Genomic DNA, 23,175 nt, shown 5'->3' with positions numbered 1-23,175 from the left:
ACTGTCATAGCATACATAGCTGCCATGGAATTTTAATAGTGGCTGTTAAACAACTTGTTGTTGTCTAGTCACTAAGTCGTGTCCAACTCTTTGCAACCTCATGGACAGTAGCCCACCAGGCTCCTCTGTTCATGGAATTTCCCAGGCAAGAATACTGGACTGGGTTCCCATTTCCTTCTCCAGGGGTTCTTCCTGACCCAGGGATCGAACTCATGGCTCCTACCACATATCCTGCATTGCAGGCAGATTCTTTACCACTGAGCCACCAGGGAGGCCCTTGAAAGTTTAACAACTGGCTCAGCAGTTATGAGAGCCAGGACAAGGCAACTCCAGCACCACTGATCATGTGGCCCCAGGCACAGAAGAACTCATAAGCCTGTTACTTCAAAACGAAGCCCACACATCGTCGCCCAGGCTTCTACTTTCTCATTCTGTGAGAACAGTCATTCTAGAATGTCCTGCCTTGCTTTACTCACCTACAGAACAGAGAGAAGACCATCCCTATTCCTGTTATAGTCTGCGGATTATCTAATTCAAGCCTCTGGTTTACCTGGCTTCCCAGGTGGCTCAGTGGTAGAGAATCTGCCTGCAATGTAAGACATGAAGGTTCAGTCCCTGGGCTGGGAAGATCCCCTGGAAAAGGAAATGGTGACCCACTCTGGTATTCTTGCCTGGGAAATCCCATGGACAGAGGAGCCTGGTGGGCTACAGTCCGTGGGGTCGCAGAAGAGTCAGAAAAAACTTAGCAACTAAACAACAGTTTTACCGAAGAGGAAAATAAGTCTCAGAAGAGTCAAATAATAGTTAAAATAATAGCTGACATTGATTAAACTCCTACTATAGGCCAGCTGCCCCAGCATGTCATAAGAATGTCATGGTTCAACAAAAAGCAGCTCCTTTTTTTTTTTTTTTTTTTGTCCTTGCTATGCGGTTTGTGGATCTTAGTTCCCCAACCAGGGATTGAACCTGGGCCCTTGGCGTGAGAACACAGAGTCTTAACCCCACTGGATCTCTAAGGAATTACCAGCTCCTTCTCTTGACTTTGTGTTTTCATTAACCAAGCTGCCTCCCAGTTATTCTTTGAGAATGAAAACTATGGCTTTATTATTTTTATATACCCTGATATAACTTGCATAGAACCTTAGATATAACAGGTGACAATAAATGTTTACTGAGTTATAATAAGATGCTTAGGTTCCAGACCTAAATATGCTTCTTGTAGTCTTGGAAAACACTGCCCCAGTATTCTCTGTCACTCTGCCAAAAGGCCTTTAGAACCTTTTTTGGGGGTAAAATATATATATTATAAAATGTACCGTTTTAACCATTTTAAAATGTACAATTGAGTGGCATCAGGTTGGGTTTTGGTTTAGTCACTCAGTCGTATTCGACTCTTATGACTCCATGGACTGTAGCCTGCCAAGTTCCTTTGTTCATGGAATTTTCTAGGCAAGAATACTAGACTGGGTTGCCATTTCCTTCTCCAGGGGATCTTCCCAGCCCAGGGACCGAACCCTGGTCTCCTGCATTGCGGGCGGATTCTTTATCAACTGACCTACAAGGGAAGCCCATTTACAATACTGTGCAACCGTTCAGTTCAGTTCAGTAGCTCAGTCGTATAAGACTTTTTGCATGGACTGCAGCACGCCAGGCCTCCCTGTCCATCACCAACTTCCGGAGCTTGCTCAAATTCATGTCTGTGTAGGGATAATAGTAGTAGCTACCTCCAGGGTTATTGTAAGGATTAATGCATTCATATGTATAAAGTGCATAAAGGAAGTGCTGTCCACTTCCTGTGAATAACACTCTGGGATTATTATCTTCCTGGAGACCTTAGTGCATACGTGAGTGATATTTGAGTGTGTACGTGTCACAGGCAGTGTGGGAGCACTGAAGGATGAGGGATGGCTGAGGCAGCAGCAGATACTGGGAAAACACCGTCTGGAAAGCTGAAGATCGGTGATCTTCTGGTGTTGCTGACATGCTTTGGGGCCTTCAGGTGTTACCTCTCTGAGCCTTTGTTTTCTCACCTGTGAAATGAGAATATTTGACCAGATGAAATCTAAGGTCTGCTTCACATTTAACATTCTATATCTGTCTCTAACAGGTTTGAAAGGTGCCAGGATTTTTAAAGGGAACTGAAGAAATCAAATTAGCAGGTAGGGAGGAGGGTTCCTCAGACAGACATTGACACTTGAGTGGAAACGAGACTCTTAGGTCAACCGTGCCACCTGCTTGAGTCATCTGGTTTCCCACATCCTCTTTTAAAGGAGCTATGCACCATTCCTCTGCACTAAGGTTCAATTTCAAGCTCACACGGTCCAGTTCTAAAAGGCCAGAGAGAGTCTTTGTTGGCCTTGATGACTCATAGGGACAGTTTGCCACCTATTTTATTGATGACAGTCCGGGATTACAGCACTGATAGATAGTACTGAGTCTTTTGCTTGTTTTTTTTTAAAGGTAAAATTTACCAGCTGGTGATCTCTGGTTATTTTCTGATCTGCTTGGCCAGATGGCACTTTCAGTGATAAAACTGCACAACACAAAGAGGTTTCACTTTGCTCTGTATCTTCTCTGCTCCATTTCTCAAATAACATGTCTACTCTGCAGATTTTTTTCTGAACCCAGAAGCTTAGGCATTCAGTGATGAAACCTGATGAGGGAAGCTCTTAGAGTCTGATTAACTTGGAGACATCATCTAGTTGCTGTTTAATTACATTCAAATAAAATCATACGCATTCCTATTGGATACTCACTTTGATTACGAACATTTAAAAATTCACTGATATTATTGTTCTTACTATTGCATTATCATTGTTGTATTGATAATGACTATTGTGTAGAATACTTCTACACGACTGACTCATTGGAAAAGATACTGATGCTGGGAAAGATTGAGGGCCAGAGGAAAAGAGGGTGACAGAGGATGAGATGGTTGGATGGCATCATTGACTCACTGGACATAAGTTTGAGCAAACTCTGAGAGAGAGTGAAGGACAGGGAAGCCTGGCATGCTGCAGTCCATTGGGGTCACAAAGAGTTGGACAGGACTGAGTGACTGACAACAACAAGAATACTTCCACATTTCCATTCACAAAGTATCTTTTAAAATAGTAATTTATTTGATATATGTTATTGTCCTTCGGGGAAGTGTAGGACTGTAGATAAGAGAATAAGCTTCAGAGTTTTACTAAATTGGGTCAGAATCCCAGCTTTGCCCTTAGATTCGGTTAGTCCCGATGTCCTTACCTATAAAATGGTGATAATAATACCCAATTTATACAGTTGTGGGTGGATTTGGAGATATAATACAAAGAGCCTAGTTCAGTACTTGATACATAAAATATCCAATAAATAGTGGCTATTACTACTATTGTTATCATTATTCTCCTTTTCTACATGAGGAAATTGAGGCTCAAAGAAATAAGAGATTTACTCAGGGTTGTTTAAGCCATAAGTGATAAAGCTATGACTCAAATGTAGGGCTTTGGATTCAGAACTTGTCTGTGTTCTTTCCACAGACTGACATTGCCAGTCAAAAAACAGCTTTAGTCTAGTAAAAGTGCCTAGCTTCGTCATTCAACTCGTTAAAAATGTACTTGTTGTTTTTTATTTGTTATTTTACTTTTTTCCTCTTTACCTCTTTTTTTTCCCCCCCTTGTTTTTGGCCATGGGGCTTCTGGGATCTTAGTTCCCCAACCAGGGATTGAACCCTGGCCCTCAGCAGTTAAAACACAAAGTCCTAAACACTGAGTTGCTAGGAACTCCTCCCTTTACCTCTTCATAGTTCTCCTCCCTTTCTCTCTCCCCTCTATTTCTCTGTCTCTCCCTCCCTCCTTTTCTGTCTGTCTTATTTAGTAGAACCCAAATTAGGGAATCTGAAGTAAAGAGCAATAAAAATAGTCCCTGGATTTGTTTCTGACTCATAGCCAAATAGCTCCAAATTACACTCAGATGCCTACCATCTTTCAACATCTCCAAATGTTCCCTTAGATCTTTGGAGCTAGAAGCTGTCTTCCACGTCATCTAGCACAGCTCCTTGATGAAAGCAGAGAAAAGTCAGTTAGCACAGGAAGTTCAAACCAGCGAAGGAGCGAGAGCTAGAAGCCACAGGTCAGGATCCCAGTCCTGGTTTCTTTCTTCTTCTCTTTGCTCTTCAATGAGTATTATCTCTCCTCTACTCTTTTACTAAAACTAATGTACATTATCTTCATAATCCTATGTACTTGGTTTGATGATCATTTAAAATATCAGCTAGTTACACAATTGTGACACTCGAGACATCACAGTCATAAAATCAGCACAGCTTCTTTGGAAATCATGCTGTCAGGACTGGAGTCTCCTCCCAGCGCTTTTGTTCTGGTCTTAGGGTGGTAACAAGAGGCTTTCTCGTGACTTACCTAAGCCTTCCTGCTTTGGGCAGAATTGAAAGTAGGGCAGTACTTGCCAATCCCGTGGTATTTCAGTGTGTCCCTATGGTCATAACCAACATTAGGAAGTATGAAAATTTAAATTCTATGCTTGCAGCCTCTCTCCCTCTTTCTCCCTCCCTCCCTCCCTCCCCTCCTTTCTCCCTTCCTTCCTATCCAAGCCAAATATATTGCTAAACCCAAATTTGGAGATGTTCCAGGAGTGAGGCCTCTTTAAACTTGATCCTCTAAAGATCCTTTCCTCCTCCTTTCTCCCACAGTCACAGTGCCTACCCTCACAGGGCACCCAAAGGCAGTGAATGAATAAATGCACAGAGGAGAAAAAAACATACGCCCAGTTTTGAATTTTGAGTCCTGAGCATATCACATAAAGAGTGATGGTCATCTTGTGTTTTGAACTTGGTTTGAATTCTTTTCAAACTCATCTTGTCACTTGAACCTAAATTTCATCCCTTACCCCTTGGGTGAATCATTTGACCTCTCTGGGATTCTATGTTTTCCATTTGTTCATGGCTGTTCATGGCTCTAAGGGCCAGGAGAAGAAATAAATAAGTGCTACTTGTCTGGCTTCCCTGGTTGCTCAGCAGTAAGGAATCCACCTGCAATGTGGGAGACTCGAGTTTGATCCCCGGGTTGGAAAGATCCCCTGGAGAAGGAAATGGCAACTCACTCCAGTATTCTTGCCTAGGAAATCCTGTAGACAGAGGAGCCTGGCAGGCTATAGTCGATGGGGCCACAAAGAGTCGGACATGACTGAGCTATTGAAAAGCAAACAAAACTTGCCTGGCACATAACAGCCCTTAAATAATGCTCATATTCTTTCTTCCCTTGCCTCCTCAGGGCCTTACTGCCCCTCTTCAAATCCTCCTTGGTTCGCTCCTGAGTTCCACTAGCAACATGGTAGAACTTGGGGTCATTTTCCTGTGCCAACTCCCATTTCTTACACTGCAAGCGGCTTAGTTCATTTCCATTTCTACTCAGCAGGGAAGACCAACTTTCCTTCTCATGGATCTGGAATTTGTGTTCCTCTTTGTTTGTTTGAAGTTGAACACTGTGGGGTATCAGCCCGCACCTTCGATCTAATCCCTGCTAGTCCAGAGGGACAGGTCTTCCTTGGCAGTGAGATTTTAAAATAACACTGCAGGCCAAGGATTGCTGAAATTCAGCTGAAACCAGCCTTCCCTAAAGACCAGCTGCCTGCTCAATCAAAAGTCTTGGATTCCTCTGCAAGATTACATCTTCTTCTGGGCTATTTACTCAGCCCACAGCTTACTACAAAGCTGGTTTTCACCCCGTGGTAAAAACTACAAAGATAGCCCGCTTGCTTAAAGATGGATGGCATCTTTGAGTTGCCTCAGGCTTATCTGCAGCCATTTTCCTATGGCCATTCCACCAGCCCTCAGGTCTCTGCTCACTGGTTTTTCACACTTTTGGAATTTATTCCTTGGATTCCTAATGACTGGGTAAGTCTGCTTGGTGACTTGCCCTGAAGTGGAAGACTCTATTATTATTATTACTATTATTTTTGCAATAAGATCACAATCAGAGTCAGTCCCACAAGAAGGGCAAGGAAAGTTTTCCTAACCACCTCTCGAGACGTGGAAGAGTTCCTCTTGGTCCAGAAGTGCAGGTCAGGAACATGGCTTCCAGCTTCTTCCTGTGTACCCGGGAATTATAACCAGGAAGCCACAGCAGAAGGTTCACGTATTCTTCCATCAAATATGTATTGGGCATCTACTCCATACCAGGCACTCTGCTAGGGCCTGAGTTGACAAGATGGGTAAGTTATAGTCCCTAGTGGGCAAAGGCAGATACACCTAAACGTAGTTACCGCCATGTTGCAGCACATTGTAAGAGAAGTCTGTATAAAGGGCCAAGGACCTCAGGGGAAAGAGGCCCTCACGCTGGATGGTGGAGTGTGGTAGATGAAAGGGCATCACAGAGTTGACTGTCTGACAGAACTTCAAGAAAGAGGAGCTCAACCAACTGGAGACATGTGGCATAAGGGCCAAAGTGGAGAAGAAAGGAGAGATTGTGTGGTTTGGATCCCTGCAGAAGTAGGTTCCGAGACAGTGACTTGAATGCAATAGTTAGTTTGGGAGATGACCCCAGAAAACAGCTGTAGAAGAATGGGGGATGCAGCCGGAATGGAAGGAGGGTGTGTTATCGAGACAGTTACCATTGTGGGTAATTGGAGTTCAACTCCTTTGGACAGCCCTGGGAGTCAGTGTAACACAATGTGTGGCTCAGAATTATCTCAACTAAAGAGCAAAGAAGCTGGAGTAGGAGGAGCTGTTTCCAGGAACACTTCTACTTCTGGCTTGCCCTGCCTAGGGTGCTCCCACAGCCAAAGAAGAGCCACAGAACTAGAGGTACAGGTGTTTGCAGCAATTTTCAGTGTGGACAGGTACATGTCCCCTGAGACATGAAAGGCATTGAGACATGAAAATCTCAGTGGTCCATGAATTATGGACCATTAGTGAAGGGGCAAGAGGTAGAGTTGAAAAAGAAAGTGGGAGTCAGGACTTGTGTGCGCCCTAGGGCCCACGCTCCACAAGAGCAGCCACCGCAATGGGAAGCCCTGCACTACAGCGAGAGTGTAGCCCCCGGTCACTGTAACTGGAGAAAAGCCCATGCAGTGTCGAAGAGCCTATGCACCACGGTGGAGACCAAGAGCAAACAGAAAGAAAGATAGAAGAAAAGAAAGAGAATGCCTTGCTAAGGGGTTGGATCTTTACTCAACAGGGGATGGGAGTCACTGAGGGAGGTGGGGAGCCGAGTGCTATGGTCAGATGAGCCAAGTGCCACAGAAGCAGGAGAGGTTGTGAGATGGGAAGGCAAAGCAGCACCCAGATCCTGGACCTGCCATCAGACCGGATGGACAAGTCGGCAGCACTCACAGGGTCGAATTCATTGCTCTTGAAGGCAATGAAGGGCAGGGCCTAAGGCAAGGCAGGGCCCTTGTGCTATTATAATTGTGCATGCTTACTTAACCAGACCATCTGTCTGTGGTCTCTGATTTCATGCACCATGCTGAGGCCAATGCCTAGTGCAGGGTCCCGCACATAGCAGGTACTCAGGAAGTGTTTGATGGATGGAGCGTAGGTTGGTTTATACTCATAGCTCTACCCAGAGCTATTAACTGCACTTACAGCCGGATTATCCTTGTTTCCAAAGGGCACTAGATTATTTTGTGTATGCATGTTGAAACTGGACTGCAAAGGTGGTACTGGCAGGACACTGAAGTATTTGGGGTCTCCTCTAAAAGCCCAGAGAAGGTCCCAGAAGATGCCCCCTCCCCCTGGGCTGCTCTAGCAAGGCCTTGGTGGAACTTTGCTTAATCGTCACTTGCATGGAGACATTTGCCACAGTCTCTATGTCATCACCAGAGGCTGGACTTTCCCTCTGGCCTTGGCCAACTAAGTGTCCTAACCCTTTCTTTCTGCCTAAATCAGACAGCGGTCGCTTCTGGTTGCCAACCAGAGAAAGAGGCTATCATTGTCATTCAACAAGAGGATGGTTTTCTGAGGTGGCTGTGTGACCTTTTTAGAAAATCCCCATGGAAAGGGGAAATATTCTGATGGTAAACAAGAGGAAAATAGAAACAATTCAGTAGCTAAATTGTTTCTGGAAGGGGCTCCATGCCCAGTAATTCTGACCCAGATCTCAAAGGAGAGGAGAGTTAATAGGATCCCACCACCCAGAATCCAAAGAGAACTCTAGAGGTTATGCAATCCATGGCTCTGCCGAGGGCGCAACCAAACTGAACCCATTAGTCAGTGATACTTCAAACATTTTAGGAAGGAGATTCTTTATCCTTTTCCATTAGAGATCAAGAAATTTTATGGTTAAGAAGCCCTTCAAGGAAATAACAGAACTTACGACCTGGAAACTCATTTCATAGCTGAGGAAACTGAAGCCAAGCTTCAGTTCAAGCCAGTATTAAAACAGTGTCCCTTGACCTCCTGTTTAGAAACTTCCTTCCATCACTCATCAAGCATTCCTTGAGTGCCCACCATGTGGACCTCTAGTTGGAATAGGGGAAAAACATAGCTCAACAAGATAGTTTCTGCACTCGCAGGACGGGCTCATAAGCCAGTTGAACAGAGATATTTGCATTTAATTAACTATAACCAAATGTCACCAATGCTACAATAAAAGCATATTCAAATGTGTCTTGAAATCTTAACGAGAGTCTTTTTTGTTTTTAAAAAAATAGGTGCTAATCTTTACAACAGATTGCAAACGTTTCTACTTCTACCTCCTCCAATCCTCATGTCCAATTTCATTAGGTACACACTTAATGACAATTTTGTAAATACCAGAATTTTATTATAAAATCAGAAAGCACATGCTCCCATCTCAAGTTGCAGTGTCAGGTTATTATTTGTCCAAAGAGTTAAGGAAGCTGAACTGAGATTTGTTTACCTTCCTACTGCCCACAACCTTAGGAACATGGTCACTGTACTGATAATAAATGGAATTAGATGCTAAAAAAAAAAAAAAAAAGTAAATAAGAATAAAGAAAAAGGAACACTTACTACTTGTCCATGTTTACTATAACCTCCACAGTGAAACAATATCTTTTTTTAAATATTTTTTCACACTTTAAACTTTTTATTTTGTGTTGGGATATAGCCAATTAACAATGTTGTGATGGTTTCAGGTGAACAGCAAAGGGACTCAGCCATACATATATATGTATCCATTCTCTTCCTAAACCCCTATCTCACCCAGGCTGACATATAACATTGAGTAGAGTTCCATGTGCTATACAGTAAGTCCTTGTTGGTCATCCGTTTTGTGAAACACTATTTTTGAGAGGAGGAGTCATATGACGAGTCACTAGCCCACAGACAGGTTGTCATCACGAAAGCAATAGGCTGAAATTAAAATGTCATTTTATTTGAGCACCACTGTGTCACTTAGGGCCTGAAAGAAACATGCTGCTAGACTAGCATCTTATTCTAAAAAGAAAAAAAAAACGCACTATTGTAACCAAAGTTAAAAAAAGGAGATACTATCAGAATGATAGCTTTCTGAATAGTAAGATATGAGGGGGGAAATGTCCCTGGGAACAGACAGGTAAGTGTGTATAAATTTCACTAACTCTGCCATTGTTCGGAGAAGGCAATGGCACCCCACTCCAGTACTCTTGCCTGGAAAGCCCCATGGACTGAGGAGACTGGTGGGCTGCAGTCCATGGGGTCACTAAGAGTCGGACACGACTGAGCGACTTCACTTTCACTTTTCACTGTCATGCATTGGAGAAGGAAATGGCAACCCACTCCAGTGTTCTTGCCTGGAGAATCCCAGGGATGGGGGAGCTTGGTGGGCTTCCGTCTATGGGGTCGCACAGAGTCGGACACAACTGAAGTGACTTAGCAGCAGCAGCAGCTGCCATTGTTATTTCATTTGACTCTTCCATTCAATAATTGAACTGGAAAGTGTAAGTCAATGATGCATCACAATAAAAACTTACTTTCTGGAACCAAGTCTCCTTCTGCTCCCCTATTAGTCAGTAATGACCTAGCTTCAACTGCCTGCCCCACAGCTAGATGCTGCAGAGAACTGGTTCCTGACAACTCATGAGATGCCCCACTCTCCTATCCACAAGTCTCCAGTTCTCTCTGTGAATCCCTATTTTGATGGATGGCCACAAGAAGCTAGAAACCTTGGAAGCAGTTGCCTCCTCTCTTTTTCTCACTACCACCCCCATCCTTCTTCCTTTCTGCATTCAGTTGACATCAAATTCTCTCGGTTCTATTTACTCAACAAATCAGGGAGTGTTCAACTGCAGTAAATAGAAATCATTCACGCTGGTAGCCATTCCCTTCTCCAGGGTATCTTCCTGACCCAGGGATGGAACCTGGATCTCCTGCGTTGCAGGCAGATTTTTACTGTCTAAGCCACCAGGGAAGCCCTTTAATATATGCAATCAAGTCCTTATACGGTGATTGGAAGAGCAGGCATCCCACTGGACCTGGAGGTCAGCCTTCCACAGTAACACTGCCAGAACCAGCCTGTCAGGGGAGCTGCTGCATTGCCACAATCAGGAAGGTGAGGAGTCAGAAAACTACCACTAGAACTACTGAGTTCTGGGACACACCACTTTCTGGGATCAGAAAGCTGTTCCGCCATGTTCGCAACAAAGGCATGTTTTGTCTGCTAGATCCACACCAGCAAAAATAGTGCCTGTGCCTGTGCCCTGTGCTCTACCCACAAGGCTAGCAGCCCATGGGGTGATGCCACAGGAACATGTGTTTATGACTGTGCTGGCTGGAAGAAACAGCAGAAGCAGCCAGAAACCTGCCCCTTCCTCAGTTTTAACAAATCTTCCACAAAATGGATGTTTGTCAGAACTCACATTGCATTTGGAACTTTAACTGCAAGGGGTCTGGGAAATGAGGGTTTTAGCTTTTCAGCCTTTCAAGAAGGTACACTGGAAGGAGAGTGGAATGAGATAATTCACAGTATTTACCGCATGCATCATCTCTTAAACTGCCACTGCCCTATGGACCTTGTTGTCTCTTACCTGAACCATTGCAATATCTTCACACCCAGTTTCTCTGATCCCAAATTCTTCCCTCTTCAATCCATCCTCTGTGTTGTGCTTAAAACACACCTGTAATCATGTCATTTTCCTGCTCAATATCTTGTCACCCATAAGCATAAGGACCATTTTTCCATTTAAGTCTCTGAACCATCTGGCCCCAACTCACCTCACCATCTGCAGATTTTGCTACTTCACCACCCCCTAGGCTTTGGTCACACGGGGGGTTAAATGCTTTCACCACCTCTTCCCATCTTGCTGTTGTTTGTGACCTTCTCCTGACTAGAATGCCTACTACCCTTCATTTTTTAATTTTTAATTCCACCTCTGAGAAGTTTCCTTCACTTTCCCCCTCTTTCCACACAGGCAGAATTAATGGGTTTCTCCTGGCGTTTTACATCTCTCTCTATTGCCTTCCTTACTTTGTACTGTATATAGTTATATATGTATCTGTCTTGCCAGTGAGGAAATGGACTGTGTGTTCTATTCATCTGTGTATATCCCGTGCTTAACTCCTGGCGTGCTGCAGTCCATGGGGTCGCGAAGAGTCGGACACAACTGAGAAACTGAACAACAAGTCCTCAATAAATATTTGTTGAGCAAATGAATGAATGAATGACTTGTCCTGTGTGTCTAGGATACCCAGTCCCATCTGACTAGTTTTTGTCTTCAGCTTATAGATATTCTGAGACCTTTCTCCTCTCAAAAAGCAAGTTTTCCTTTGATCCTCTGGCTATTATCCTATCCCTGTTCTTCATTTCAAGACCAGTTATCTGAGAGGGTTATCCACACCTGCTATCTACACTCCTTTACCACCCAGCTTTACCACTCCACTGAAAGCACCCTTGTCAAGGTCACCAGTTATCTCCTGGTTGCCAAACAAAATGATAGTTTTCCATCATTATTTCATTTAACCCTTGCCTCACTTGACTTCATGAACATGCCTTCTTTCTTGAATCTCATTTTTTCCTGGGCAGACACTTTCTCCTTGGCCTTCTCCATGGACTCTTCTCCCTCGGTTGGGATAGAGATCCTGTCTCTTGTCCTCCTCTTGTCCTCTCAACACTCTGGGAGGTCTCGTGGCCCCATTATATTCCTAACTCATTTCCTATCATTTCCTCCTTCCATCTCTCCATTCCAGCTGTACCAGCCCTCCAGATGTTCTCAAATTGATCCACATTCTGGCTCAATTGGTAAAGAATCCGTCTGCAATGCAGGAGACCCAGGTTTGATCCTCGGGTAGGAAGATCCCCCGGAGAAGGAAACAACAACCCACTCAGTATTCTTGCCTGGAAAATCCCATGGTCAGAGGAGCCTGGAAGGCTACAGTCCATGGGGTCACAAAGAGTCGGAGGTGTCTGAGTGACTAAACCACCACTGGCTCTTGCTCTGCCTGGAGTACACTGCCTCTGGGCATTTCAGTTGCTCTGTCCCTCACCATCTTCATCCCTCTCAATGTCACCGTTTCAGAGAGGCCTTCTCTGACCACCTTTGAAATATTGCAACCTACCTCAGCTTTATATTCCTTTCTTGCTTTACTCTTCTATTCCTTTCCCTGCTTTCCTGCTTTATTTTTCCTCATAGTACTTACCATCATTAAACCTGCTGTATATTTTTATTTATTTTCATATTTATTTTTGTCTGTCTCTCCCGGTGAGAATGTAAACTCCATGAGGACAATATTTGGTTGTGCCTGTTTGGTTCACTGCTGCTTTCCCAAGTTCTAGAACAGTGTTTGGCACATGGTAGATGTTCAACAAATGTTTCTGGAATGAGTGAGTGTCTCTACTCCAAACCTTTTTGTGTCTCCTATTTCATCCTCAATATCTGATCAGTCACTAAGCCCCATGACTCTTACCTTCTAAATATATCCTTAATCCCCTCTTCTCCATCTACTTTGCCTCTACTATGGCCTCTCACAGGTTTGCCAATCTGATCTCTGCACCCCCTATTCAAAGCCCTTCTGAAACTCCTTAGCATATCAGATGATTCTCAGGAACTGCTCTGTCTCTCAATTTCATCTTACACTACTGCCATCTAACCCTCTAGCTATAGAGAGCTCCTTGTCTCACATCCCTGAATCCACCATCTCTCTTGTTCTGGGGAAACAGAAATATACCTCTCCGCCTTCTTTACCTGGCCAGCTCCTAAGCAAACTTCAGACTTCTCAGTTCTGACATCATCTCTCCTAGGTGGACTCTTTAAGGTAAAGTTAAACTGCCATGAACTTCTTGGGCTCATATACTGTAAGGCCATTGGATGTCTCTTACCTGTTGCCATAGAACCCAAATTCCTTGAAAATAGGGACTGTATCTCATTTATTTTTCTATATTTAGCATGATGTACAGAACCTGACACATGGTAGATGTTCGATAAATATTGGTTCAGTTTAGTTGCTCAGTCGTGTCCAACTCTGCAACCCCATGGATTGCAGCACGCCAGGCCTCCCTGTCCATCAGCAACTCCCAGAGATAACGCAAACTCATGTCCACTGAGACTGTGATGCCATCCAACCATCTCATCCTCTGTCGACACCTCGTCCCACCTTCAGTCTTTCCCAGTATCAGGGTCTTTTCAAATGAGTCAATTCTTCGCATCAGGTGGCCAAAGTATTGGAGCTTCAGCTTCAGCGTCAGTCCTTCCAATGAATATTCAGGACTGATTTCTTTAGGATAGACTGGCTGGATCTCCTTGCAGTCCAAGGGACTCTCAAGAGTCTTCTCCAACACCACAGTTCAAAAGCATCAATTCTTTGGCGCTCAGCTTTCTTTATAGTCCAACTCTCACATCCATACATGACTACTGGAAAAACCAGAGCTTTGACTAGATGGAGCTTTGTTGGTAAACTAGTCTCTGCTTTTTAATATGCTGTCTAGGTTGGTCATTGCAACCTAATCACTGGTCTGCAGTGATTTTGGAGCCCCCCAAAATAAAGTCAGCCACTGTTTCCACTGTTTCCCCATCTATTTGCCATACAGTGATGGGACAGGATGTCATGATCTTAGTTTTCTGAATGTTGAGTGTTAAGCCAACTTTTTCACTCCTCTTTCACTTTCATCAAGAGGCTCTTTGGTTCTTCTTTGCTTTCTGCCATAAGGGTGGTGTCGTCTGCATATCTGAGGTTATTGATATTTCTCCCAGCAATCTTAATTGCAGCTTGTGCTTCATCCAGCCCGGCATTTTACATGATGTACTCATGATAAGTTAAATAGCAGGGTGACAATATACAGCCTTGACGTACTCCTTTCCTGTTGAACCAGTCTGTTGTTCCATGTCCAGTTCTAAGTGTTGCTTCCTGACCTGCATACAGATTTCTCAAGAGGCAGGTCAGGTGGTCTGGTATTCACATCTCTTTCAGAATTTTCCAGTTGTTGTGATCTACACAGTCAAAGGCTTTGGCATAGTCAATAAAGTAAAAATAGATGTTTTTCTGGAACTCTCTTGCTTTTTCAATGATCCAGCAGATGTTGGCAATTTGATCTCTGGTTCCTCATTGCCTTTCTTTGGGCTTAGAATGAAAACTGACCTTTTCCAGTCCTGTGGCCACTGCTGCGTTTTCCAGATTTGCTGTCATATTGACTGCAGCACTTTCACAGAATCATCTTTTAGGATTTGAAATAGCTCAACTGGAATTCCATCACCTCCACTAGCTTTATTTGTAATGATGCTTCCTAAGGCCCACTTGACTTAGCATTCCAGAATGTCTGACTCTAGGTGAGTGATCACACCATTGTGGTTATCTGGATCATGAAGATCTTTTTTATATAGTTCTTCTGTATATTCTTGCCACCTCTTCTTAATATCTTCTGCTTCTGTTAGGTCCATACCATTTCTGTCGTTTATTGTGCTCATCTTTGTATAAAATGTTCCCTTGATATCTCTAATTTTCTTGAAGAGATCTCTAGTCTTTCTCATTCTATTGTTTTCCTCTATTTCTCTGCATTGATCACTGAGGAAGGCTCTCTTATCTGTCCTTGCTATTCTTTGGAACTCTGCATTCAAATGGGTATATCTATCTTTTCTTTTCTTTTTTGCCTTTAGCTTCTCTTTTCTCAGCTGTTTGTGAGGCCTCCTCAGACAACCATTTTGTCTTTTTGCATTTCTTTTTATTAAGGATGGTCTTGATCACTGCCTCCTGTACAATGTCATGAACCTCTGTCCATAGTTCTTCAGGCACTTTATCAGATCTAATCCCTTGAATCTATTTTTCTCTTCTACTGTATAATCGTAAGGGATTTGATTTAGGTCATACCTGAATGGTCTAGTGGTTTTCTCTACTTTCTTCAATTTAAGTCTGAATTTGGCATAAGGAGTTCATGATCTGAGCCACAGTCAACTCCCTGTGTTGTTTTTGCTGACTGTATAGAGCTTCTCCATCTTTGGCTGCAAAGAATATAATCAATCTGATTTTGGTGTTGGCCATCTGGTGACATCCATGTACACAGAGTACAAGAGACATCCATCTACAGAGTTGTCTCTTGTGTTGTCAGAAGAGGGTGTTTGCTATGACCAGTGTGGTCTCTTGGCAAAACTCTGTTAGCCTTTGACTTACTTCATTTTGTACTCCAAGGCCAAATTTGCCTGTTACTCCAGTTATCTCTTGACTTTCTACTTTTGCATTGCAGTCCCCTGTAATGAAGAGGACATCTTTTTTGGGTGTTAGTTCTAGAAGGTCTTATAGGTCTTCATAGAACCATTCAACTTCAGCTTCTTCAGCATTACTGGTCAGGGCATAGACTTGGATTACTGTGATATTGAATGATTTGCCTTGGAAACAAACAGAGATCATTCTGTCATTTTTGAGACTGCATCCAAGCACTGCATTTTTAAAACAAAAAGTAGACAGTTGGATGATGAATCCTAACAGGAAATACCTACATTGGGCTTATAATGTTCTAGTGGTCTTCCCAGGACCCTATTTGTAGTAGCACATGGAAAATTCCCAATAATCCTAATGCTGAGGGTACTGGTAAGATGCCTAAAGGCCCTAGATGGTTATTTGACCACAGTTACACAGTTGGTAAGCAGGAGAGACAAGATTCAGACTTAGGTATCTGGCTCCACATATTTGTAACTACTATGCTTAAACCAGTGTTGGATGGATAGAAGGTGTATACAAGGATCTTCTAAGTAGAGAAACAATAGAAGCAAAGCACATATTATTTTATGTGCTTTTTATGATCAGTAAATTTGACTAAACCTGAAATGAATTCTGTCCTGTAAAATACTCATCTTGTACAATGTGTCAAATTAAAACCTTATTTTGTGTTCAATCTCCAGTGTGACTCTAAGCTCAGATCCTCGCTGAGCTAAACCCTATCTTCCTTGACACCCACTTCTACAAACTGATATCACAATATTCAAATGTATATCCACATTCACTTATTCATTTAACAAACATTTTCTGAGTGCCTACTGTGTGCCGGGCCCTGTCTTTACACTGGTACTACTGCTAATAGATATATACACTTATATATAATGTAATTGTAGACAATACAGAATCTTTTTTGAGACCGTAGAGTATAGTGGTTAGGATCACAGGCTCAGGAGCCAGACTGCCTGGGTTAAAACTCAGTTCTGATGCTTTCTATTTGTGGGACCTCAGCATTGTCACCTGTCCAGTGCATTGGTCTCTTCAGCTATAAAATGGGTATAAAAACATTCTATCCTATCTCCTGGGGTTGTTGTGAGGATTAAATAGTTAATATGTGTGACGTGCTTAACACAGCTTCTAGCAAAAACTCTGGGAAGCACTTAATAAATGTTAGTAATTTTATGTTGACAATCATTTTTAATTAGTTATTGCTAAACAATTGAGCTTCTTATGTGAGGCTGTTTTCCACTATAAAATAAAAATAAATCTGGAGACCTTCTCTGGTGGGGCATAAGCCTTAAAGGGATATAAAGGAATTAACAGCATTTGTTGCTCTAACAAAACCATGTTTTGGTCTTGAGTGGGCCTTTAAGGGCCTGTAATTTCCATCAGGGTTCCTTCCATCCCAGCAGGCGGGTGAGTCGGGGAAAGCCTGCAGTCTAAGCAGACGGGCTTTGGCAGAGCTATTTGTGCAGGAAGTACGGAGGTCAAGGGACTCCTTGTATTGAAGGCCTTTCTCAAAATGAAGGATTTGGCTTCTGAGATTAATGTTCGAAGTGAACCCCTGCTATACTTAATTCCCTTTTCTGTGAACTCAGTGCATTTTTAAAATTCAGTTAGGGGCCCTCCTATGGTGTGGCATGGAAACCACAAACCCAGACGCCCTTTTGACGGAATTCACACTGCCCTCCCTCATCCCTTGACCCAATGGACTGCTGACTGCATTCTAGGATTAATCACTGCGCTGAATTCTTTGGGTTAAAGTGTGCCCAGAAATAACATGTCTTAAATTTGCACATATTAGGTCCAGTGGGGATTTAATATAAACATTTAAAAATAAAAGATTCATTAAAAAAGGCTTCTATGAGTAGCTAGGGCTTCCCTGGTGGCTCAGACGGTAAAGAATCCGCCTGGAATGCAAGAGACCTGGGTTTGATCCCTGGGTTGGAAAGATCCCCTGGAGAAGGGCATGGCAACCCACTCCAGTATTCTTGCCTGGAGAATCCCCATGGACAGAGGAGCCTGGCAGGCTGCAATCCCAGGGGTCGCATAGAGTTGGACACAACTGAGTAGCTAGTGGCCACCATATGAGGAAATGAGAAACTGGAAATGAGGGGTGAGAGGTCTCTCTGGGTTGAGTTGCATGTTCTAAGTTACCAGAGGGTTGATAATTTAGAACCCTCCTGTGTTGCAGGCGGATTCTTTACCAACTGATCTATGAGGGAAGCCACATCAGAGGGTTACTTTTTAAAATAATTTCTGTTGGGCAAAATATCCAATCAAGCTCAACAGTAAATTTGATTGGTGATTTTATCCCATCTACTAATACATTTTTTATTTCAGGTAAAATTAAGTGGAACAAGGGAAACTGGTAGAAAGTAAGTCCATTGAGAAGATATTTGCTTTTTTCACTTTATGATCTCAGCTCCCATAAGAAATAAACATTAGAGGCTCCCTCCCCATAAAAGTCAACTGCTTGAGGACTTCTCTGGTGGTCCAGTGACTAAGACTCCAGTCTCTGTTTGGGGAACTAGATTCCACATGCCTCAGCTAAGACCTGGTGCAACAGAAAAAAAAAAAAAAAAAATATATATATATATATATAGAGAGAGAGAGAGAGAGAGAGAGAGACAGAGAGACAGACAGAGAGAGTCAACTGCTTATCATATAACCACTGTTACAAAGAGTTGTTATATAGGGAAATAATTATAACAGTAATAACAGCAAACAGTTATATAGCAATTACTGGGCTATAATCTTCTGGGCATCATTCTAAGCTCTTTGCATTTATTACATGCCTGATTTAGGCCTAACATGTACCATTTTAGTGCATGGTCTTTGGTCTTTAAAAAAAACAACTAATGTGTTGAAAACTTTGACTGTGTCCAGCACTATGCTTTTTTTTTTTTTTTAATTTTTGGACACACTTCATGGCATGTGGGATCTTAGTTCCCTGACCAGGAATTGAGCCTGCACCCTCTTCAGTGGAATTTAGGAGTTATAACCCTGGACTGCTAGGGAAGTCCCGAGCACTGTGTTTTTATGTGTATTGCCTCTTTTAATCCTCATGATGACTCCACAGTTAGGCGTTGCCATCAACCATAAACTGAGGCTCAGAGAGTTGGGTAACTTGTTCCCCACAATTGCCAAGATGCAAAGTTTGGTCTTATTGACATCAAGCCCGAGCTCTTTATCTTGCTGCTCTTCTATCTCTCATAGAATTGGAAGCTATTGCATAGACTCAGCATGCCTCACTCTCATAGGGGTCTTTGATGGGGTTCTTTGTGGGTTTCCATGCCTCCAAGGTGAGAAGTGTCCTGAAACTCTGGCTAGAATTTCCTAGATTTCTCCCCACAAGTGGGAGATAAAATAATTGTTTGGAACTCCTTGATCTTGTTCCTTAACTGGATACAGAAATAGAGTAATCATAGTTCTAGCTATAGGAAATAGTGAAAAGAAGTTTTAAAAAGAAACCCAAAGCAAAAAACCTTGACTCTGCTACTTACTAGCACCTGGAACAACTCTTGATAACCTCAGTTTCCTAATCTGAGCAATGGAGTGATGCAAATTATTTGTGCTTTACTCGGCACCCCACTCCAGTACTCTTGCCTGGAAAATCCCATGGATGGAGGAGCCTGGTCGGCTGCAGTCCATGGGGTCGCTAAGAGTCAGATACGACTGAGCGACTTCACTTTCACTTTCCACTTTCACCCATTGGAGAAGGAAATGGCAACCCACTCACCTGGAGAATCCCAGGGACGGGGGAGCCTGGTGGGCTGCTGTCTACGCGGTCGCACAGAGTAGGACACGACTGAAGCCACTTAGCAGCAGCAGCAGCAGCATACATACCTTATACAGTTTTCATGACCAAAGATGACATCACTGTTGGAAAGTGTATGTTAGATTCGTTGTTACTATTATACTGTGATTTAAAAAAAATTTTTTTTATTTATTTATTTTTGGTTGTGCTGGGTCTTCCTTGATGTTTGGGCTTTCTCTAATTGCAGCTAGCAGAGGCTACTCTTTGTTGTGAGAAGGTGAGGCTACTCAGGCTTCTCATGGCAGTGGCCCTTGTTGCAGAGCAAAAGCTCTAGGCATATGGGCTTCAGTAGTTGCAGCTCGCAGGTTTAGTTGCTCCAAGGCAAATGGAATCTTCCTGGACCACGGATGGAACCTGTGTCCACTACATTAGCAGGTGGATTCCTATCCACTGTACCACCAGGGAAGTCCTATACTGTGGTTCTTTACAAATGTAGGAGGATTGCTCCTATTAATGAGGGTGTCTTGGGAATAGTGTTATTTTATCTTAAACATATGAAAGACAATTCTTTGTGAGCCATGGAGTAGGTTTTTTCCAGGTACCAAAGGCAATACCACTTCTGGGAGTATCTACTATGTGCCAGTAATCATAATGAGACTTCACCTTTCATTTAACTCTTATACAAATCCAGAGAGGGAGGGGTTATTATTTTATAAATGAAGTAACTGAAGCTCTCCATGGAGTTGCAGAGTCAGACATGACTTAGTGACTAAACAACCACCACAAACTGAAGCTCAAGAGCAGCTAAGCAATTTACCCAGCAGCACATAACTAAGAGGTAAAATTGAGATTCAAACTTAGAACTATGGGGAAACAATTTCCATGCTATTGGCATTCATTCTAGCCCTCTGCCTTTTAGGCAGAAGGAAAAGGAGAAAACAGAAAGCAAAAGGCAAGGGTCTACAGAATTCAAATGCCCCAAGATCATGGGATTTGCCTGAGAATTAAAATGATGATGATGATAATGATAATAATAGTAAAGATGAGGAACAGACATCAAGGTCAGCCACAAAGAAGTAGTAACAAACATTCATATTTCTTTTGCCATAGACTGTCACTTAAAATGTTTTATTTTCTCTATGTTCCTAGGGACAGCACTGGGAAGTAGTTAGGAATAGGAATAATATCCACTTAATAGATGGCAATGTACAAAAGTGAGAAAGAAGGAGCAGTGCCAGGCTTCGTTTGAGAGAAAGTGAACCACTGAGGGCTGTCATAAGGACTTGCTTCCGGGGAGCTGGGCTTCCTCAAGGGCCATCTTCCCTAATTCCAGCTCCAGTTCACCTGCAGTCACTGACCTCCACACTTTCAAACTTACTTGATTATTCCTAGCCATTATTCCCCTGGTTTGGCCCATTGCTTCCTATGGAAAAGCCTGGAAAAAGAGGTGGGAAAATCTGTGAGCCTGAGAATGTCCCCTCTTGAATTCTTTAACTCAGAAGGTCCCTGACACTGTGAGGCTCTCAAGGTAACAATTCTCATACTTACGGAAAAGAAAAATCTGAGCTATGTGGAGTCACAGTTTTTAAGTTGTCTTGAGGCTGTGGAACGCTTGTCTGTATCCGGCATCTTAGATATGGTGAGGGAACCCTGAAGGGGTCACAGTGCTGGATCTTCATATAGTAATAAGGAATGAATCTAAAACTCAGAAAACATTTAGTTGATCTGTTAAGTCTTGCACCACAGGGAAGATAAAAAATCAAAGAGATTTAAAATGTTTCAGAATTCTTGGCTGGTTTGAAGGAATCATTTTTCCAAAAGGTGGCAAACTATGCTTTTAGATTTAACTGGAGCTGAGAACTATCTCGGCCTCATCACTCAGGGAAAACGTGCTCTAGCTGACCTCAGTGCCTTCAATCTGCAAAACAGGAATGAAGTGCTGCATAGGATGGTGCTGTAGGGCAAAACGAGGTGGGTTAAGGTGCACCGCAAAGTACTAAAGGCCTCATTTGGGTAAACGGGCTATGATTTCCTTAAGAGTGAAGTTAAGTGGAGAAAAAAGGGCATCAGCACTGCACATGCTTACTGTCAATAATTACTTTCAAATATTTATGAAGAGCTTAAAAATTATTTCCCCCAGTTTCACACTGATATTCAAATGGTAATAACCATTATTTGTCCAGCATTGGATAGGATAAGTAACTCTCCCGGTGTCAGACAGCAAATTAGGTGCCTAAATCCGAATTCGAATGAAGCACACATCTGTGGTAGATGGCTAGATCCTGAGTTTCCTCGCTGTCAGAGAACTTCATGGAGTGTACAGGTCAACTTATTTTCATGTATCTTGTCCATCTGGCAACTTTTAAGTGAGATGGAGATCACTTAAACACTATTTTTACAGGACCTTTATTTTCATTATATTCAATGAATGTAAACTGCAGAAATTTCACTGTTAGAATTTTCCGGATAGGGACCCTGGGAGAGGTTTAAAAAAAAAAGGAAAAAAGAAAGAAACTGGCTCATGGCTTTACAACTAGAGAGTGGCAGTGTTGGCTCAAGAGCCCACTTCTCTGATCACGACCCCACCTCTTCAGGAAAAAAGCTATAGTACAAATAATAATAATTTTAAAAAACAGTGGCATTAGTGGCAACTAACACAGTGTACCAAGCACTGTTGTAACCTTTTTGTATGTATTAACTCATTTAACCCGCAAATAAAAAAAAAAGATTTTAACTATCTCTTCACTAAAGCAGCCCAATGAGAAGTAGCACTTTTTTTTCCTCCCCTCAGTTGAATGACACTGCAACCCGAAATCACAACTCCGTTTTAGGTTCCTGGTGGTGCCTGCTTCCTCTTCTAGTTTGTTTAGTCACAGAATTCGATTCCTGTTGGCCGATTACGCGCCTACAAACAGGCTTAGCGCTCTATTGAAATGCGTGAGGCTCCTTAACTCTTGTATAAACAGGTAATGCGAAGGGGTGGGGCACAGATTGCGGATTTCTTGGGGATGGGGCTGGGATGGGGGTTAGAACCGGCTCCCCAGAGGATCGGGCCGAGGTTAAGGGAGGGCTTGGCTGCTGTTTTAAAATGCAGTGGTTTTTTTTTTGTACCCTTTCTAGAAACCAGCTGTAACTTTAGGTCACAGCGTATTAAAATGAGCCACTTCTGAACCAGCAGCGCCCAGGCCCCAGGCCCTGCTGTGAAGGCCCCGGCAAAGGTCAGGGCTTGGTCCGCGTGACGCTCCTTCCCGTGCCCGTCCGAGCTGTTCTGCCTCAGGTAAGGACACTCTCGGGAGGTCCCCCCCTTCCTCCAGGCCCGCCGCCGAGCTCGCTGTGATCCTACCTGGTTACACGACTTCTTTACTGGGCGGGGGGTGGGGTGGGGGGAGGACGGGGGTGGGGTGTACCGACCGGCTCGTGATTCAACAGCTGGTTCCTTATTCCTCAAACGTGGTTCTGCTTGGTTTCCCTCAACCGCCCAAAGCGGGGGGCCAGACGTCTGATTTCGGGCAGATGTCCTCAGGTGGAGCAGGTGCCACTGCTGGGGCTATTTCTTGGCTGTCTAAAATGGATGTGACTTTTTGAGCGGGGAGCGACAAGTCTGTGTGGTGAAGTCCCCACGTCTCTTCCCCATCAAGGCAGATTTGTTTTGTTTTTATCCCCAACCTTCAGCAAAGGTATCTGCGCTCCTAAAACAACAGGAATGTTGCACTGGCCTTCAGCCAGCGGAGGCTCAGCGAGCAGGATAAAATTTCAGAGCAGATTTACGGGAAGTTGCCGGTGTTGGGAGTAAAAATCTGGTTTGGTGAGTTTAAGGGAAGGGAGTAGACGAGAGACA

The 23,175-nt window shown here is 43.3% G+C and overlaps 1 protein-coding gene and 1 long non-coding RNA gene across 8 annotated transcripts in view; one reads left to right on the top strand and one right to left on the bottom strand.

The window, feature by feature from the left end:
* Window positions 1-13,159: 13,159 nt before the first annotated feature.
* On the bottom strand, window positions 13,160-22,867 carry LOC138988225 (uncharacterized). Its single transcript, XR_011464511.1, has 3 exons — window positions 22,749-22,867; window positions 20,886-21,035; window positions 13,160-15,750 (listed from the first exon to the last, which is right to left on the bottom strand). It is a non-coding gene; the product is annotated as an uncharacterized lncRNA (long non-coding RNA).
* RBM47 (RNA binding motif protein 47) overlaps window positions 22,153-23,175 on the top strand; it is a 182,455-nt gene continuing 181,432 nt past the window's right edge. For 4 of the 7 annotated variants that reach the window (XM_070372303.1, XM_070372308.1, XM_070372293.1 and 1 more), the window contains exons 1-2: window positions 22,153-22,303; window positions 22,458-22,614. The gene's annotated coding sequence lies outside the window, so the exon portion shown is untranslated. Of the gene's footprint in view, window positions 22,304-22,457; window positions 22,615-22,807; window positions 23,143-23,175 lie in introns of those variants that run through there. The other 3 variants (XM_070372305.1, XM_070372299.1, XM_070372295.1) reach the window with 2 other exon arrangements.

Source organism: Bos mutus, chromosome 6 (genome assembly GCF_027580195.1).
Source record: "Bos mutus isolate GX-2022 chromosome 6, NWIPB_WYAK_1.1, whole genome shotgun sequence".
Lineage (NCBI taxonomy): Eukaryota > Metazoa > Chordata > Mammalia > Artiodactyla > Bovidae > Bos > Bos mutus.
Note: the sequence above shows the minus strand (reverse complement) of the source record. Positions and strands in the feature narration are given on the sequence as shown.